The sequence below is a fragment of the Lissotriton vulgaris genome, chromosome 11 (assembly GCF_964263255.1).
Source record: "Lissotriton vulgaris chromosome 11, aLisVul1.2, whole genome shotgun sequence".
Taxonomy (NCBI): domain Eukaryota; kingdom Metazoa; phylum Chordata; class Amphibia; order Caudata; family Salamandridae; genus Lissotriton; species Lissotriton vulgaris.
The window spans coordinates 759,109,359-759,127,552 of record NC_141699.1 but is presented as its reverse complement, the minus strand read 5'-3'; the positions used below and the strand labels follow the sequence as shown (position 1 = coordinate 759,127,552).

The following is an 18,194-nucleotide window of genomic DNA, read 5'->3' as shown; positions in this document are numbered from 1 at the left end:
AAATTCAATACACGCTACAATTTGCAAATTTACAACACATCCAACTCACTCACTCATACATCCTTACATACAAAATATACACTTTATGATGTCGGGTGGATCGCCACCGCCATGGTGGCGGTGGCGATCCGCCCGACAGAAATGCCCGCCTGCCACCCTTTTCCCCCCCGCCACATTACAATGGCGGGGGGACCACAACGGAGAGAAACACTGCCCGCCACTTTTCCGCCCCGGTCCCCTTGCGGCCGGGGCGGAAAAGGAATAAGATGGTGGCAGTGTCTAATAGACACCGCCAGACATATTATGAAGTGTGGTGTGCAGTGCCTTTCCGCGGCGGTGATGCCGCCACTGAAAGGCATGCGGTCTTCCCTCTGGGGGCCCCCTGCGGGCCCCCAGAGTGAAGTACAGGTGGGGGGTGCACGTGGGGGGTACCTGTGGTACCCCCCTTCATTGTCATTAGCAAAGCGGCAGGCACCGCGCGGTGCCTGCCGCTTTGCATATGACAATGTTAAAGTGCATTTTCAGCATTGTGGCGGGCGGTGCAGAGAGCACCGCCCGCCACAATGCTGAAAATACAGGATGTGCCCGCCACTGTGGCGGGCACATCCTAATGGCTAATGGCACCCTCGGGACTCCCGCCCTTATGGCGGGCGGTCCCGATTTACGATGGGATGACGGGCGGGCAAAGTCCGCCTGTCATCATAATGGAGCCCTTAGAACCTAATGTCAATAGTGAATTCTCTATACATGTAAATGGTGTAGTTTCCACAATTTTGTATAATCTCAAAAACACTTCAGATATTGTACTCTGCTTTTTGCCTATAATTTACACTATATATTTACAATTGACAAAAGGCGCAAAAACAAGTCGACGCGTTTCGAATCCCCCTGATGCGGGGTTCTCCTCAGGACCAACACTTTCTAGAAAACAAACAAATATTCATATCAGTGTGACGTCCAAAAACCAATTAAATTCCTCCAAATGACACCACCTATCAGTGCCTAAGTCATACCTTAATCATGTGAAATTCACTCTTACTCCAGGTAATTAGATGTAATGAGGCACTCTAGACGACATAAACAGTGTCTTAACACACAACATCGTTTCAATCGTGGAACTGGGTTAGAAGGGCCGCAATCGCGGGGCACTCACCTAGATTGATGGTGCAGCGGCATAATCTGGGGATGGAGACAAGGAAAGCGTGTGAGCAATAACGCTGTGCTAATACTGTGTCGAAGCTCGGGGGTGAAGGGGAAGGTGGAGTGGGCCCCAGCACTGATTGTGCCACCCACTTAGTAGCAGTTTATACATGTCTCAGGTCTGCCATTTTTGCCTGAGTATGCAGTTTTAAATGGTCCTTTTGACCTGGAAAAAATAACTTTTTTCAGGGTCTAACCCTTCCTTTTTGATACATATCAGCAGGGTTTTCGCGTAAAATAAAACCTGCTCGGATTGAACCCTCATTAACATTTACTAAACGTGTGCAGTGGGGACCAACTAATGAAAGAGATTAACATGAATGAAGTGCTTATGCGCAAGTTCAAAACTAAATTAACAAGTAGGCTGCAAAAGCTTGTTTTAGTTAATATAGGAAAAGAGTATAATAATGCTTTAGATGCACGTTATTAATATTTGCTGAATATAAAATAATTCATCTAATATGGGTTGCGCAGGGAAGGATGCAGCATTGGGTCGGTGCCTACAGAAAACTTTTTCATGAAATAATAAATGTTATGTGTTTTTTTCTTATAGAATACAAAGCATGGGGTTTCGTTCTTCATGTCAGTTTAAGGATTAAAACGATGAAAAAAATCGGAGAAAATGATTTTAAAATATGAAGTGTGAGCAGAAGAGAAAGAGCCTGAAGCTGACCTTCAGAGTCTCATGAATGTGCCAAAATTCTGAACAAAAGGACATTACTAAGAACTGAGAGAAATTTCCTCTGCAGAAAGGCGCACAGCGGAAGAATGATATACAATGTTTTAACATGTTGTTAGAAAAGAAGAAATGTGGAAAATGAAAGGAAGAATATTTCCTGGGGTACGTGGTTGAAGTCATAGCCTGTTTCTGAACAATGGTCCTTTGAAAACTCTGTGTGTGTAGGCAGTGGAGTGACCATACACCCCCTTTCCTAGCCAATCAAATCACTAGTAGAGTCTGAGTTTGATACTTCTGTGGGATGGTCTTTTGGGGTTTAGGGTATAATTAAGGTGCTCTGGAGGGAGGAGTTTGGGTTGTAGGTGGTGATGCAGCAGACTCTTTCGCTGACTGTTGGGGTGAAATCATCGCATGTTGACGGTTCGCTCCTTCTCACATTCCTGAACTTAATCTTTGCCTTTTCAAATCTACTTGAAGGGCCTATGCTGTTGCCCCCACCAGGTGACAGTGTTTCCTAATTGGGTTAGTTTTAGCCTGATATCTAAATTTGCATAATCTTTGCAAATGTATTTTTCTCTCTGAAACTTTTGTCACTTCATCTATCCACTCCTCAATGTACTGTCATTGATTGGAATTTGTCGTTTTTCTCTTTTAATGTTGTACGTTCAGTGACGTTCATGATTAAATCTGTGTTTCTAGTATATACTGAGATTTCATTCACATTATCATTTAGATAAATATTATACATTTACAAATGAGTCTGTCTTTAGTATTATATTTTTACTTATAATTATTAATTTGTCTACCCTATCCAATCATAAAGATTCTAATCGCCATGTTTGGTAAATTAGTGAGACCTAAATAGGGAATTGGTAAGTTTGGTTAAGTCTTTAGAATTACAACAAACCCAGCATTAAGGGGCTTGTTGGATATTGGAATTTGGGTACAGTCTTTAGAAATTGTTTCATCCCTGAGCGCTGGATCACATATAAGACACCCCTAGGGTTGACAATGGACAGTCCAGGGGGCAGGGTGCAGTGTATTTAAAAAATAGGACTGGTACTTTTAAGTTTTACATGTCCTGGTAAAGAAAACTCTCACATTTGTTTTTCACTACTGCAAGGCCTGCCTCTCCCATAGGATAACATCTAAGACACCTCATTACAATTAATAAGTGCTAATTTTCAAATGGGAGCAGATAGCTAGATCATAGTGTCTTTGAAGTTGTAAGGAAAAATCCTCTCTCATGGTGAAGTCAGATTTTAAATTACAATTTAGAAAATGCCTTAGCCATTTAGTGCCAGCAGCCTGTGTCTGGATCACTGACGAGGTGTAGCTGATAATTGGTCTTTGTGTGCTTCTCTTAGACAGCCACATAAAATAGAGAGCTTAGATGTGTAATGCTGGGCCATTACTCGTAGGAAGGAAGGGCGGAGCTGGGCACATCCCTTCTTACACTAAAATAGGCTGTATCCTGCTTCCACCCAAATAGCTGCATACCCGGTGTAGTAAGTCTGGAACCAGGACATGGAGGCAGGAAGCCTGTGAACTTCAAATGGAAACCTCTAGAGGCAACTCAAACTTCAAAGGAAGGCCCAGCTATAGCTATTGGACACCAGACCCCATATCTTCAGTACACTTGCGGACCTGTAGATACTTTGCCAGGAAAAAGGACTGCTGTGTTGCTGAAAGGACTGCCACTCTGCTGGACTGCTGCTATGGTAGACCTATTCCCTGCTGACATGCTTCCTACTGCCCTCTGGCCTGTGTAAGAAGGAATGGACCTGCATCTTTTGAACTAAGGACGCCAGAGTGACTTCAAGGGCTAGTTGACTGGCCTCCTGACTAGAGCCTCGGGGACAGAAGGCTCCAAAAACCTTGACTCCGTCATCTTTGAGTCTTACTCTACCAAGGGGTGCCACCCCAGTCCTATACCCTTGGAAGAGGGCCCAAAGGTGCTCTGCCAGCTCATCTGTGGCTCAAGCAGAACTGACGCATCTTCTCTGCTGCATGGTGCAATCCTGAGCAAACCAACTAATCACCTCCACTACGAGGATTCTCTCAGTGAAAGGAATCCATATCAACCTCACAGGCCACATTGGAACCGCTGAAGTGTGAAGCTTCGCAGGCACAGGCCCTTGCATCACAAATCTGTTGTCAACGGCAATCTCGATGACCACGCAGGATTTCCTATTGTAGCCTTGCAGCTCATCGAAACTGATTCATTGCCACGACTGCATAGTGCATCCTCAAAGCGGGACATAGCAACACTCTGCAGCTAGGAATTAAGGTACTCTTGTTCAGCAGGCCTCACTGAGTCCCTGAAACCCATGCTCCATCACTGTCTGCCTGAACTTTGTCCTGGTCCACAGTTGGCTCTTGTGCTTGTTGGCACTATTTTTATTGAAAACTTTTACATTGCATATTTGCGATTCTATTGATTGGATCTTTGTCTTTTTGGTCTTGATTTATGTTAGAAATGGAGGTCTCTAGTTGGCTGTGGTATGCAGCCTGTCCAGTTAGGGACACCTTCTTCTAGTCAGGGTAATGGTGTTACATACCCAAGATAACCCCTTCTCACCGCCTTGGTAGCTTGACACGAACAGTCAGGCTTATCTCAGAGGTAATGTGTAAAGCATTTGGACATAAAACACACAGTAACACAGTGAAAACACTACAAATTGTCACCACACTACTTTAGAAAAATGCAAATAATTATCCACAAGATCCCGCCCTGCCCTGCCTTGGCTCCAGACGTACTACAGGGGGTTGGAGACAGCATTTTGAGAGGCCAGGCACAGCCCTATTAATGTGTCAGTGACCACTCCTCCCACCACTCTAGCTCAGGAAGGCCCAACAGCCAGGTGATGGGCAATCAGGAAATGCAGGGCACACCTCAGCTTTCTTTGTGTGACTGTCCATAGTAAATGCACAAACAACCTAACTGTCAGTCTAAACCAGACGTTGATTCCACAAGCAGGCAGGGACACAATATGGTGAAGCCAGAAAATGCCCAAGTTCTAAAAGTGACATGTTCAAACACACAATTTAAGAAACACCTTTCATAGAAGATGTGTTTTCAAATCCTGAGCTCACAGAGCCTAAACTCCAAATTTCCAGCTCTTCCCAATTGAAAGTTACACTTGTGAAATGTTACAAGGTAGCTCCAATGATACCGTATGGGAGAGTTAATCCTTTCAAAAGTGAAAACGAAAATAGCAGTATTTCCCTATCAGGACATGTAAACCACACCAGTACATGTCCTATCTTTCACATACTCTTCACACTGCCCATGGGGCGACCTTGGGCCTACCTTAGGCGTGCCTTGCATGTAGTAAAATGGAAGCTTTGGGTCTGGCATGTGGTGCACTTGCCAGGTCGACATGGCAGTTTAAAACTGCACACACCGACACTGCAGTGGCAGGTCTGAGACATGGTTGCATGGCTACTCAAGTGGGTGGCACAAGGGTCAATAGTCCTAAAGCCAACAAAAACAGATCTGGAAAATTAGGCAGAAGTAGGAAAAAAGTTTGGGGATAACCCTGCAGAATGGGCCAAGTCGAACGTTTTATTTATTGAAATGTATTCTATTTTTTAAATTGCTGTGGGATTTTTGCTCGTATTGCGTTTTCACTTTACTACTGTTGATGTAATACTTCACACATTACCTCTACGTTATGACTGATTGCTCTGAGCCAAGCTTCTCAGAAGGCTGAGCACGGATTAATTTGGGGTTTGTTTGTGTCCCACCCTGACAAGGATTGTGGTTGCTGCTTGGTCTCTTCTCCTCCCCCCAAAACCAGTAACTCAATTTCTCACAGCACAATTCTATATTACAAAATGTAATAAGTGCTCTTCCTTTTCTCATGTATAATTTAAGCTGCAAGGGTTTGTGTGCTATCCTTGAGATGCTCTTTACCTTTGTGCCATTTTAACTGTGTTTGAATTCATAGTTCTACAGTGCACCAGAATAATTTCATGCATCACTAAAGGCCATAACTGATATGATGTTGCTTGTGTTCCCATTTGGAGACAACATAGACTGGCAATTCGGGCTGAAATGTTCCTCTTTGGGCAGGACCAAGACGGATTTGTGTATGGCTGGTCTTTGTCAAGTGTAGCATAGTGGGCCACAATCGCCTGAGTGGAATGGGACCCCAAGTAATTACTAATGGCAGAGATTAATTCAGATATACCTTCAATCATTTTTTTTTTGCACTGAGAAAGATGAGCTTTCATAAAACACCATCTCACATCTTCCAGTTTGCACCACATCCTTGACTGTGTGGTACTGTTATAAACATGCGATGTTTGTTGGGCTATATGAAGAGCATAATACAAATTTGATGTTATCTCGACACCAATCAGGGATTCTAGCATCTGGATTATTCATTTTGCTAGGTGTTAATCACAAGAAATAACAGGTTGACCCAAACATCTGTTTTGTTGACATTCAACCTTTGAAAGTAAAGCCTGTTTACATCTTTAATTTGAAAGATAACAAAGTCTCAGTGACGACCATTCCCAATAATATTCCGTCACACCCCCAAACGTATCCTCGACAAATCAGCTCTGCTTATGGGGGTACCAAGTAACTGTCAAAGGTATAAGAAACTAATTGATGTACTGTTGACTGCTAAGCCATGCCATTTCCTCAAATGACATATTTGTATGTGTGAAGCATTTGGAGACTTTGCAATGTTCTTGCAAGAAAAGCATGCAGGAGGGAATATGCTTGCTGAAGAAGGTTTGGTGTAATTGCACATTTTTGAAGGCTTGTTCCAAAGAAGTTGTTTCTGCAGAAAAGCAGCGGGGTTGATTTTATATAGGATGTATATTATTAACTGGTCGGAAAATGCAACTGACAGGCTTCTGGACACACTAACTGCCTATGTAGAGCAATAATCTATGTTTAATTCTTTAACATACTGACAGATAACACAATCATTTATATAACAGCCCAAAATCATTTTAAGGATGCTCATGGTGCACTTCATAGTCACCACTCTGTCACTAGCATGGGGCATAAATGAGCATTGTGCTGCAAGAGATTGTATCCTATGTGCTTCAGAGTAGCAATCTAAAGACCTCATTGACCTAATCAAGGGTACAATGGGAGGGCACAGCTATCATGTGTATTCCAGTTAATACCCTACTGCAGTGATGCTTTAACCTACTTTAACATACCCTTATGCATGTCCTTAATGAGAAATGTCCAGACTGATATCATAAGACTCATGCTCAATATATGGTTCTATGACAGTCTAAAGTAAAGTTGGCTGATGCTTAGACGGCTGGGGCACAAATGGTGGATTTCGTACACGGAGACAGATCCCTTTATTTATTTTATTTATTTATTTATAAAGTTTTATATAGCACGAACAAGATCAAGAGGGATATCAGAGCGCTTTACTATATGATGGTAGGAAAGACAAAAATGCAATATCCATATCAAGTAGGAGAGAGAAAATCAGGACAGATCCCATTATCTAAACATTACAGCTTAAGATCTGCCAAACAGCGTTATACCTCGCTAAATCACATTTTTTTATCTAATAGTATCCCACAATCTGGTAACGCCTCAAGGGATCTATTGAAGACTGAGAAGTCAGTTCTCAAGCCTTCTACAATACCTCTGCTACTACCTCATCACAATCATTTTAACAAGAGATAGCTTAATAGTTTACCAACAAAATGAAAACAATAGACATTGACATACAAAATCCCTCATTCTACACTATCTTGAGCGGCTAGGGTTTTCTGCTGTGCTCCTTCTCCACTAACCCCGACTAGCTTGGTCTACCTTAACCAACAATAATAATAACCTCTCCGCAAGACTAATTAAATCCGTCTCTCCCGATAATCTCTGCCTGGTCTCGTTCTTGTAGGCTTATACACAGATTTTAGGACCTATTTCTATGAACATCATTATTGTGTTTCTTTCATCTTGAATGGCTATTCCTGACTAGAAGGCAGGAGTTTTCACCAAATGAGTGAGAAGGACAACATGGGAGGCTCAGTGAGAGAAAGTTATAGGACTATCACAATAGTACCTTCCATTGTTAAAATATGTGGGCGTATTGCAGCCAAGCGGTTAGTCAAACATCTAAGCAACTCTAAATTACTTGAACCATGCAGCTTGATTTCTGCTTGAATTCTTTTTGACCTCTTAGTGGCCTTTGAGACAGTGGATCACATTATACAAGCTGTAGGACTTAAATTGCTATCCACGGTCTGTAGTCACTAGATTTACCTCATTATGTCGAGCCCTGGCATGTGCCGTCTCAGCGAGACATGCTGTATTCACTCTCTGGGCTGACAGCCTGCCCATTGCCTTTTTAGTCGTCCCTTCGATTGTCATTTACAAATGCTTGCTTGCTAATGGTTAGTCCTTCCTCTATGTTCCTCCAATTAGTGTTTGGTTTCCTCCCACAGAGCACCACCCAATTACTGTTAACATTACGCTTCTGTGAGTTTATTTGGGGGATTATTTATTTCTTTGATTCCTGCTCATGTCACTGTTTGCCTGTCTTCGATGGTTCAGCTTTGGTGCCCATCACCTAATCTCCCCGTCCCGTTCAAATAGCAAGATGAAATGTCAGACACTGGAGATGCTGTTTTTGAAAAATAGCCTCTTTAATTTTCTCTGTCTTCAAAGTGCAATGATTTCCCCTAAACCCCTTCCGCTTCGCTGCTCGTTGCTTCACTGAGCCTCGGTGGCTGGACCTTCAGCAGCCCAACGCTTGCAGCACAGTTAAGGGCAAGGCTTGGGCAACTCCCGTCATATTTTCTCTGACAATTGTTTATATATTGTGAACTCAAGTGACCTGAAGGTGTTAGAGTGCTTTACATGAGTGCTAGTTACATTACACAGTGCCAGATTAATTTTGGGGGGCATTTTAATATGGTGTGAAGTTTACTGACCCATAGGTATCGAAGCGCTTAACAAAAGTGCCAGTTACATTGCACAAGTCAGGTTCATTTTTTAGCTTTTAAGTGTGGGGAGATTAAGTGAAGCAGATGCTGCCCTCTTTTTATACATGTTTCCCCTCTACCTGACAAATGGGAATATTGTGCTGTTATTGCTATGTCCAGTGCTTCTATACCCAGGCAGCTGCGACAGGGCGCAGGTAAGGGGGCTTGCTGGTAAATGGATGGTGCAAGCAGTGTTTTAAATGGAAAACGCTGGAGGAAGGTGCCTGGTGAATAGAGGCCTGAGATATGAGGGATGTGATGCCATTGGAAAGTACTTCACTGCTTTTTTTAATAGGCTGTTCAATATTCTAGTGAGGCAGTCATACACAGAATGTTATAGTGCTGTTGACTTGCATCGATGCACTTGTCTTTATGTCTGTGCATTACAAAGCCTTGGAATGTGTCCATAAATGTTTCATGTGGCAGGCATGTATTGCTGAATCACACTGCATCACCCATTGTATTTAGCTCTTCACTCCCTGGGTGCACTGCCCCCAGGATAGTGCGCTGCATGGCTAAAAAACGTATAAGGTCCCAAAGACAAGACACATTGGTTATGTCAATGCTTGTTTTTTAAAGAATGGGTTCAGTCTGTGGCTCTAACTCCTTATTGGTTCCACAGGGCTGCTCATGCTCTCCAACACTATTCAATATATAAATTTGCCATCAAGATCCACTTATTAAAATCTTCTGCTGTAAAGCTCTTTCTTGAGCTAATGACATACAATTGATTGTATATCTAACTCTGTAGTCAGGCGGACTACATATCTGCATGAAGTTCAGATTTGGATGACGCCAAGCTTCCTGAAACTCAGTGCTAATAGAAGCGAGGTCTTACTAATTGGTTGGGATGTTGATCGATGGTAAATGCTCCCTTCCAGCAAAGAAACTTAAATCTTTATGAGTATTGCTGGAGCAAAAGCTTTAACTCAAAGTCCAAATCAATGCTCTTCCCTTGGCATGCTTAAATGTGTTAAAGCTTTTGGGGGAAAATCCTCCAATTCCTGCCACATCATTTTATTGATCCGGTAGTATTGACATGTTTTATCAAGAGTTTGTGACTCTCTCTGAACCCTCCCTGAATCCTCCATAGTCAAATGTGTGAAGAGACAGAATCTCTCAGCATGCAGTAAGTTGCTTGAATTCAACCACATTACCCTTGGACGAGGTTTTTACCAGTTTACCGGTTTGTGTCCCCATCACCCTCCCCCTTTCATGCTCTCTCACCCTCTCCTACCGCTTTCCCTCTTTCATTCTTTGTCTACTTCCCCTGATCCTATCCCCTCACCCCTTAATCTCTTCCCTTGTCTGCTACTCCGCGTAGCCCCCTGTCCCTTGTGCCCTTTAACTAAGCACTCCTCCCCTTGTTGGGGAAAGATCCAATTACTTATACTCTGGAGTCTCAGTGATCCCTCTGAGAGAGTCCACAGCGCTAAGGGACCCACTGACAGTTGAGGTATGGTATGGCGCCCCTTACCAAAGCACTCCCTCTCCCCTTTTTAGGGAAGGATCCAGTAGGTAGACCTTAGAGTCTCAGAGACCCCTCTGAGTGAGTCCACTGCGTAAAGGGAGCCTCTCGCAACAGAGTTGGGGGAATGATACCACTTCCCCTGGGATAACAGCTTACTGGACTTTGAACGCAGCTATTACTCATCTACTGGTTTGTGCCCCCGTCACCCTACCCCTCTTCATTCATACTGTGTCTCTCACCCTCCCCCTCCAATTTCCCTCCTTCATTCACTGTCTACTTCCCCTGAATCTCTACCCTTGCCTGCTCTTTCCCGTAGGTATATTGTCCTTATTGCTTGTCTCAACCCAACATGTAACTATGTAGCTATGCTCTAATAACTGTGTAACCTTTAAAACGACGCAACCTGCAACTATGGTCTGATACTCATGTAAAGCGCTCTGACACCTCCGGGTCTAGCCAGGGCTATATAAAACCTTTCAAATAAATAAAACAAATAAATAAATAAATACAATTAGGTACAGGGGCTTTTAACCCCTTAGCTGCGGCGGCTATTCCGCCGCAGCGCTAAGGGGGATGGGGGCCGCGCGGTGCTCCCGTACTCGTGACGGAACCGCTCCGTCACGAGCCTTGGGTGGGCTGTGCTTGTGACGGAGCGGTTCCGTCATGGCCCTGCCCGCTCAATAGAACGCGCCGCGTAGGCGTGGCGAGCGGGCCATGACGGAACCGCTCCGTCACCAGCACAGCCCACCCGAGGCTCGTGACGGAGCGGTTCCGTCACGAGCATGGAACAGGTTAAGAATCTGAAACATCTCCTCCTCTTGCACTATGCAACCCCCTCAGCCATAAGAAAACCTCACACCCCAACGTGGACTCTGATTCTCGTTCTCCTGTATTAAAGCTTATTAGTCTGGTGTCTAAGCCCTCTGATTGTGTGATCCTCACATCTGGAACAATCTCCTTTCACACATCAAAAGCTTTCACTTGCATCTTTCCTAAACTTTTCCTGTTCCTTGGTTTTAGTCCCTCAAACATTTAATCCTTATTCCTAGATCCAAGATGCCCATATCGGTAAATAAACACTTAACACAGTTCAGTCAATGAATGAATCAATGAGTTAGTGACTTCCCAGAAGTGACAGTTAATTCTGGTACATATCAGTTTCCTCTGTACTTATTCAGCTCCTTGCCTTGTATATTCTGATGAACCAAATCGGTTTGCTTTTGGACCAGTAGGTTGGTAAGGGTTTACTATCGTACATCTAATATGGTTAGACCATATGTTTGGTGGTAATGTGGCATATCCAACACTAGAGCCATAAAGAATAGCTATTAGAGAGCAGCAAGGTAGGAGAAGTGTTTACATATAAGATCACTTTCATAAATAGTGCAAGTCTCCTGCTGTGTCGCTCTTTAGTATTCCCTCTCCCAGGTTTGCTCTAGTCTGTCTGCTTCTTCCATAAACACTTGAAATATATTCCCATTCAAACCATTCACGTCCGCCATACCTTCCACTCCGCTTTTCATCCATTAGTGTTTCCTTGTGATGCAGCTCTCCAGCCTCTTCACACCAAGGTTCTACCTAATCTCACTTATCTGCCCTCTCTTCATTTCCTATCGGTGTACTCACACTTACCTCTCTTACCACAACCGCCAGACCCACTTAAGTATTTTACTCTGCACTCCCTTTCATCAGGAGAAGCCATAGGAGGGGTTGAAAGATGTACACAAAGCGGGCCAAGACTGCCAAGGCAGGTCCCTAAGAAACCGACTTTGAACCAGGGCTCTAGGGATCCGATGCTTTGGTTCTTCACCAGCTGAAGAAAACAAAATACATACCTGCATGTGACTCCCTGGAACTACAACACAACTCTGGGCACATGGATATTTGTTGCAACTGAATAACCTGATTAACTTGTCACAGAGGGAGAAACATTCACTGCACAGTTATCCTAGGACACTCTTATCGCTAGCTAAGCATGAACCCTGTGTAGGCCCTGCTGCTTGGAAATTATAGGCCTCAGTTACATTGGCCTGAGCACTGCCATTTTCTTTCGGCTTAAACAGAAGCAGAAAGCAGGTCTGACCCTGGCTTCTGCCAGCTCCACTTCTGCGAAGCCTCGCACTCCTTCGAGGCCCCCACCCCACTGTATGCTAGGTTTACGATCATTGAAGTTCAAGTTCCCTCTTATTCTTGCAACACACCCCGAGCACCCCACCTAAAAGCTGTGAACGGAGATAAGGGAAGTTCCCACCACAAGCTACTTCTCGAGCTTGTCAGATAAATGAGGACAAATGTGGCAGATCCGTATCACAGACTGGCACATAAACGCATGAATGGAATCCTTCAAAGCAATAATAACACATTTCTGATTAATGACAAACTTCCAGTCAGAATGGCAGGAACTCAGTCTAGGCTGGCGTACGTGCCACACAATTACGAGAAGGGGCCACATTTACACTTATGATGGGAAGTCACCAGGCAGGGGCATGAGAGGCGATAGAAGGATATGTGGATCGAGGTGACCTGATATGGCGTGACCATAGGCTACTCGCCCCTGAACAATATAAAAGGGTGGTCCGCCTGATTATCGTTGAACTACTCCTCGTTTGCACATAGGGTGTCGGACAGGAGTTTTTCCCAGGGGTTACTCGCGATGGCCCTTGTTCCATGTACTTAGGTTCTGCTCCTACATTGTATATTCTGCTGTAATGAAATGCTTTTTCCTTGTTGCATTTAAAGTTATATTTCACTATTTGATATGTTATGTTCTCTCTGACCTTGTTTTATCCCCACTGCATTGAAGGTCTTTAAACTTGTACTTTCAGGACATCTTACATGCAGTGGTGAGTGTGCCCAATAATATGTGCTTAACCTTTTCTATGAAAGCTGCCTCAAAGCTCAGAAGTGTACTTAAAGTATAGCCTCTCTCTCTCATAGCAGCTGTAAACTGTACTTTGTAAACCCAAACTGGTCCATGTGACTTTCAAGAGAATGCTAGGAGCATGATCAAGTACTATGTGGTTTTCATGATATCATTGAATATTTCTAGAAGCTGTGTCTTGTAATATAGACTTGTTCGAGTTTCACTTTTGTCACGACCACAGAGCTTCCCATGCACAAGACACTTCCTGGTAACAAGCAAACTGGGATAAGCACCAGTAGTAGCCATGACACCTCTGTGCCTATCTTGACACCTACTGTACCCCAAGCTGACCCTACAGGAAGGGACTTGGCACTCGATATTATCTTGACTCCCACTGTGCCAGGTACACCAAGACGATCCCGCCAAAATAAAAGAAGTCTTAGATATAGAATGAGTGGCGAGATAGTGCCAGTTAGATATACATCGCGTACCCGACCTAAGGCAGACTGGATTAGTAATCTCCAGGAGACAGTTGCTTACACCTTCGACCAACACTCTATGCCTGATTTCCACTCCCAGCGCCCTAGTGAGAGTGCAGAGGATTATGGTATCCACAATGCATTGTTAGATAACATGTGGTACAGAGACATGAGGGAGGTGGGAAGAAAAGCCACAAATGACTCTTGTTTTGTATGTTCACACATTCCACACGCTGTAGGCGCAGATAAATTGATCTTTCCTAATGAAGTCCCACCACCCACAGCCAAATGTCTTTTACACTTGTTTCTTTGCCGCATACATGGTCAGATACAGCTCCACTCAGCCAAAGTGGATGATGCATTTGTAAATACCGCAGAGTGGGATGACAAGTATGTAACATTTAGGGTCATCACCAATCCATTGGAAATTGAAAGGAGAATGGAGATTTACCGTGATATGAAAGCACCTGCCGACGTAATGCAGGTTTGGGAACGTCACTATAAGAAACTAGGGTACTTCACCTTCCCAACACCCCCATCCAAATGCCACTCACCTGAACATCACCAATGTAACCATACTGATGACATATGCCCTTGTCAGTGGAGACCAATTCTACACCTGAAGGCCAACATTTATTTCAACAATAAGTGGAATGGTCCACATGACTTAATATGTAAGGCAGCCTCCTTAGGTAGCACAGCTATAGGACAAGAGCACAAACATAATTTAAATGTGGAGATAGAAAGGGAGTGTGCTGAGATATGCGGTAGGGAAACTAGAAGATACACGTCCAATGAGGGTACACCATACACACAGAAAAGAGCATACAAGCTAAAGTCTCCTCTCCTTTGCTTCCTAGGTAATGGAACGGTACCTGTGGGCAGGAATACTAATTGCAACAGCACTAGTTTTAATTCGAACTTGAAGTCCGGCACATCCATCCTCATTGGCATTTATTGGATATGCGGAGAAAATCTGTATCTGCAGTTGCCTCCCCACTGGCAAGGACTTTGTTCTATCGTGACGATGCATGAATGGCATCTCATCGTCCCAGCAGCGAACATTTCCCACATCCATGCACACCCAATGGCAGGTGATGTCACCCTGCCCCACCACCGAAAAAGAGAAGTCAAAAAGTACTCCTCAGATGACACATTCCATGAGATTCCGGAAGATTTCAACGATGCTGAACTTTTCTTTGGGGGAGTTATCCCCATGTTCCAGACCAAAGCCAATGCTCAATGGCTCCAAGTAACGAGATATGAACTGATGCAGCTGGGTTCAACGCCTTGGAAGAAGAACTACGACCTTTGAGACTAATGGTTATGGAACAACGCTATGTTCTAGTCCAGTTAATTGCGATGAATAGTGGTGGATGCGCCAGAATGGGAAAATCGTCCTGCTGTGTCTTCATTTTGGCCGATGATGCTGATAACGGAACACTTACAAAGGCCATTGAGGACTTGGACAATTTGGGGAGACAGATGCCTGAGGATGGAAGTGCAAAAGCAGATGTTTTAAGTAATTGGTCCAACTTAGACTGGATGCCTTCATGGCTATCTGCAGTACTACATTTTATAATGCCTATATTATGTGTGCTTGTAATTGTGTATTTTGGAACACAGATTATGTTGCATTATGTTAGAAGACTAAGGTCTAAGAAAGTTGAGATGAACTACACAGGTATACGCAGGGTACAAGGGGAAGATGTAGAGATAGCAGTGTTGAACATAGAGCGTACCATCCCTGACGTTCACTTAGCGCAGTTCCCCTCTGAAAGTCAGTACCTCCCTATGAGACCATGTGTAAGAAATTAGAGGGACCAGATGAGGATTTAGGAACAACTTCTTCATAAACTCGCCCTGACTGCTTCCCCCATCTCCAGCTAAGTATGATGTTTAATGATGTTTGATTGGTTCATATATAAACCAGAGGGGGGAGTGACAGAGGGAGAAACATTCACTGCACAGTTATCCTAGGACACTCTTATCACTAGCTAAGCATGAACCCTGTGTAGGCCCTGCTGCTTGGAAATTATAGGCCTCAGTTACATTGGCCTGAGCACTGCCATTTTCTTTCAGCTTAAACAGAAGCAGAAAGCAGATCGGACCCAGGCTTCTGCCAGCTCCGCTTCTGCGAAGCCTCGCACTCCTTCGAGGCCCCCACCCCACTGTATGCTAGGTTTACGATCATTGAAGTTCAAGTTCCCTCTTATTCTTGCAACACACCCCGAGCACCCCACCTAAAAGCTGTGAACGGAGATAAGGGAAGTTCCCACCACAAGCTACTTCTCGAGCTTGTCAGATAAATGAGGACAAATGTGGCAGATCCGTATCACAGACTGGCACATAAACGCATGAATGGAATCCTTCAAAGCAATAATAACACATTTCTGATTAATGACAAACTTCCAGTCAGAATGGCAGAAACTCAGTCTAGGCTGGCGTACGTGCCACACAATTACGAGAAGGGGCCACATTTACACTTATGATGGGAAGTCACCAGGCAGGGGCGGAGAGGCGATAGAAGGATATGTGGTTTGAGGTGACGTGATATGGCGTGACCATAGGCTACTCACCCCTGAACAATATAAAAGGGTGGTCCACCGGGGGGGAGGAGCTTCGCGGGCAACCAAGATGGCCGCGTAAGCTCGGAGCTCCGCGGACCCTCCGATCCTCCGCAAATATCCTGTTCGAAATCCTGATCCACGTTGGTGGATTCTACTTCGTGAATGGTCACTGACGCGGGAGCCGCTTTCTGCCTCTAAATCGGTGGTTCCTACGCTGAGATACGTCGAGTGGAAGTTTGTGCCAGGGACGCGCCATTGTCTCCTGGATCTCCGTCACTCCGCACGACTGGAATGCGAAGTGGCTGCTCGAGGTTCCAGCTGGCGGAGTGCTTGTGATTGAGGTGCCATCTGTCATCGGCCTGGCCTGAATATCGACTTTGGCCCTGTTTTTGGTACACTTGGCTCTAGCTTGGGCGGTGTGGCCCTTTGTTCTCATCAGACCTGTCATGGCGGGCAGAGGAGACCCCGACAAGACGTCGAACAAAGGCGTCCGCGGCAAGACCCAGACACAACTGAATAGGATTGAGCGGTATGTCCAGCCACGGACCCCACCCAATGCGGTGGCCTCCACTTAAGACCTCCCTCAGGCGGGCTCGCCCGGTGGGTCCGAGCCTACCCGTGGCGACGTTATGGGGGCCATCGCGGGCATTCAGTCCGAAATGCAAAAGCAGCATGAGGTCTTGACCCACAAGGTGGACACTTTGGCAGTGGATCTCACTCTTATCAGGGCCGACTTGGGTAAGACAAATGACCGTGTGAAGTCACTTGATATCAAGACCTCTAGCCTAACCAACAATGTCTCGGACCTACAGACTGAGGTCCGGAACTTGCGATTGACCACTGATCACTTCTCCAGGAGGCTGGAGGATTTTGGGGGACGTGCCAGGCGGCAGAATGTCCGTATCATTGGTGTTCTGGAAGGCTCGGAGGAAGCAGCAGTGGACCTTTTTGTGGAGGAACTGGTGCAGACACATCTAGCGCCTTCTGGCCTGAGTAATTTCTTCTCAGTGGAGCGCGCCCACCGGGTTCCGGGCGGCCCGCCGAAGTCGGGCGTGCCGCCTAGACCCATTATTGCACGGCTCCTCAACTTTCGGGACCGAGATGCGATCCTACAGGCATCCAGGAGGCATGGACCGCTTAAGTTCCAGAATTCTGAGATACACTTTTACCCGGACTTCACCAGGACTGTACAGAGGCAGCGCCAGAGCTATGCGGGAGTGAAACGGCGCCTGAGGGACATGGGTTTTAAGTACTCGATGCTGTTCCCTGCCAAGCTCCGGATTGAACATGATGGTCATGCTCTGTTTTTTGACGTTCCCGAAAATGTGAGCGGCTGGTTGGACACTCTGCCACATCGCCGAGATGGCCACGGCGAACGCGATGGAGGCGCGACTGGTGGATCCGATCAATAGAACTTGGCTCTACTTCACAGATTTTGGCGGTTGGTGGCCCGGCTGTATGTGACTGTTGCTACTGATGTTGCGTTGACTTTGCCAATTATCCTGTCGTTAACATGGAGGGTGGCGGGAGGTGTTCGTGGAGATTCCTTACTCCTCTGGGGGCTTCTCGTAGACTAGTTTATGGGGCGACAGGCACACTGCTGGTTGAGGGGGCTTTTTAGTCTGCTGCAGGGGTGCAGGGTGGGGGGTGGAGTTGGGCAAGTTTGTTCGTTTGTTTGCTCTTTCTTTCTTTTCTTTCTTAGGCAATGGGTCGTGCACAATGTTATGTTTCACTTGCTGTTGAGGATTGTTGGGGTTGGATGGGGCGGGTGGCATGACTATGGGGGGTAGGAAGTTGCGAGTACTCAGTTGGAATGTTAATGGGCTGGGTGACCGTATCAAGAGAGGGGTTGTCATTCAACTGCTTAAACGCCACATGCCTGATGTTGTCCTTCTGCAGGAGACACACTTGGTTGGTAACACGTGCAAAGCACTCAATCGTAAGGGATACAAAATGG

General features: G+C 45.2%; 1 pseudogene; it reads left to right on the top strand.

Moving 5' to 3' along the window:
- The first annotated feature begins 14,106 nt into the window (after window positions 1-14,106).
- LOC147683469 (uncharacterized) lies at window positions 14,107-15,523 on the top strand (annotated as a pseudogene).
- Window positions 15,524-18,194: the final 2,671 nt, after the last annotated feature.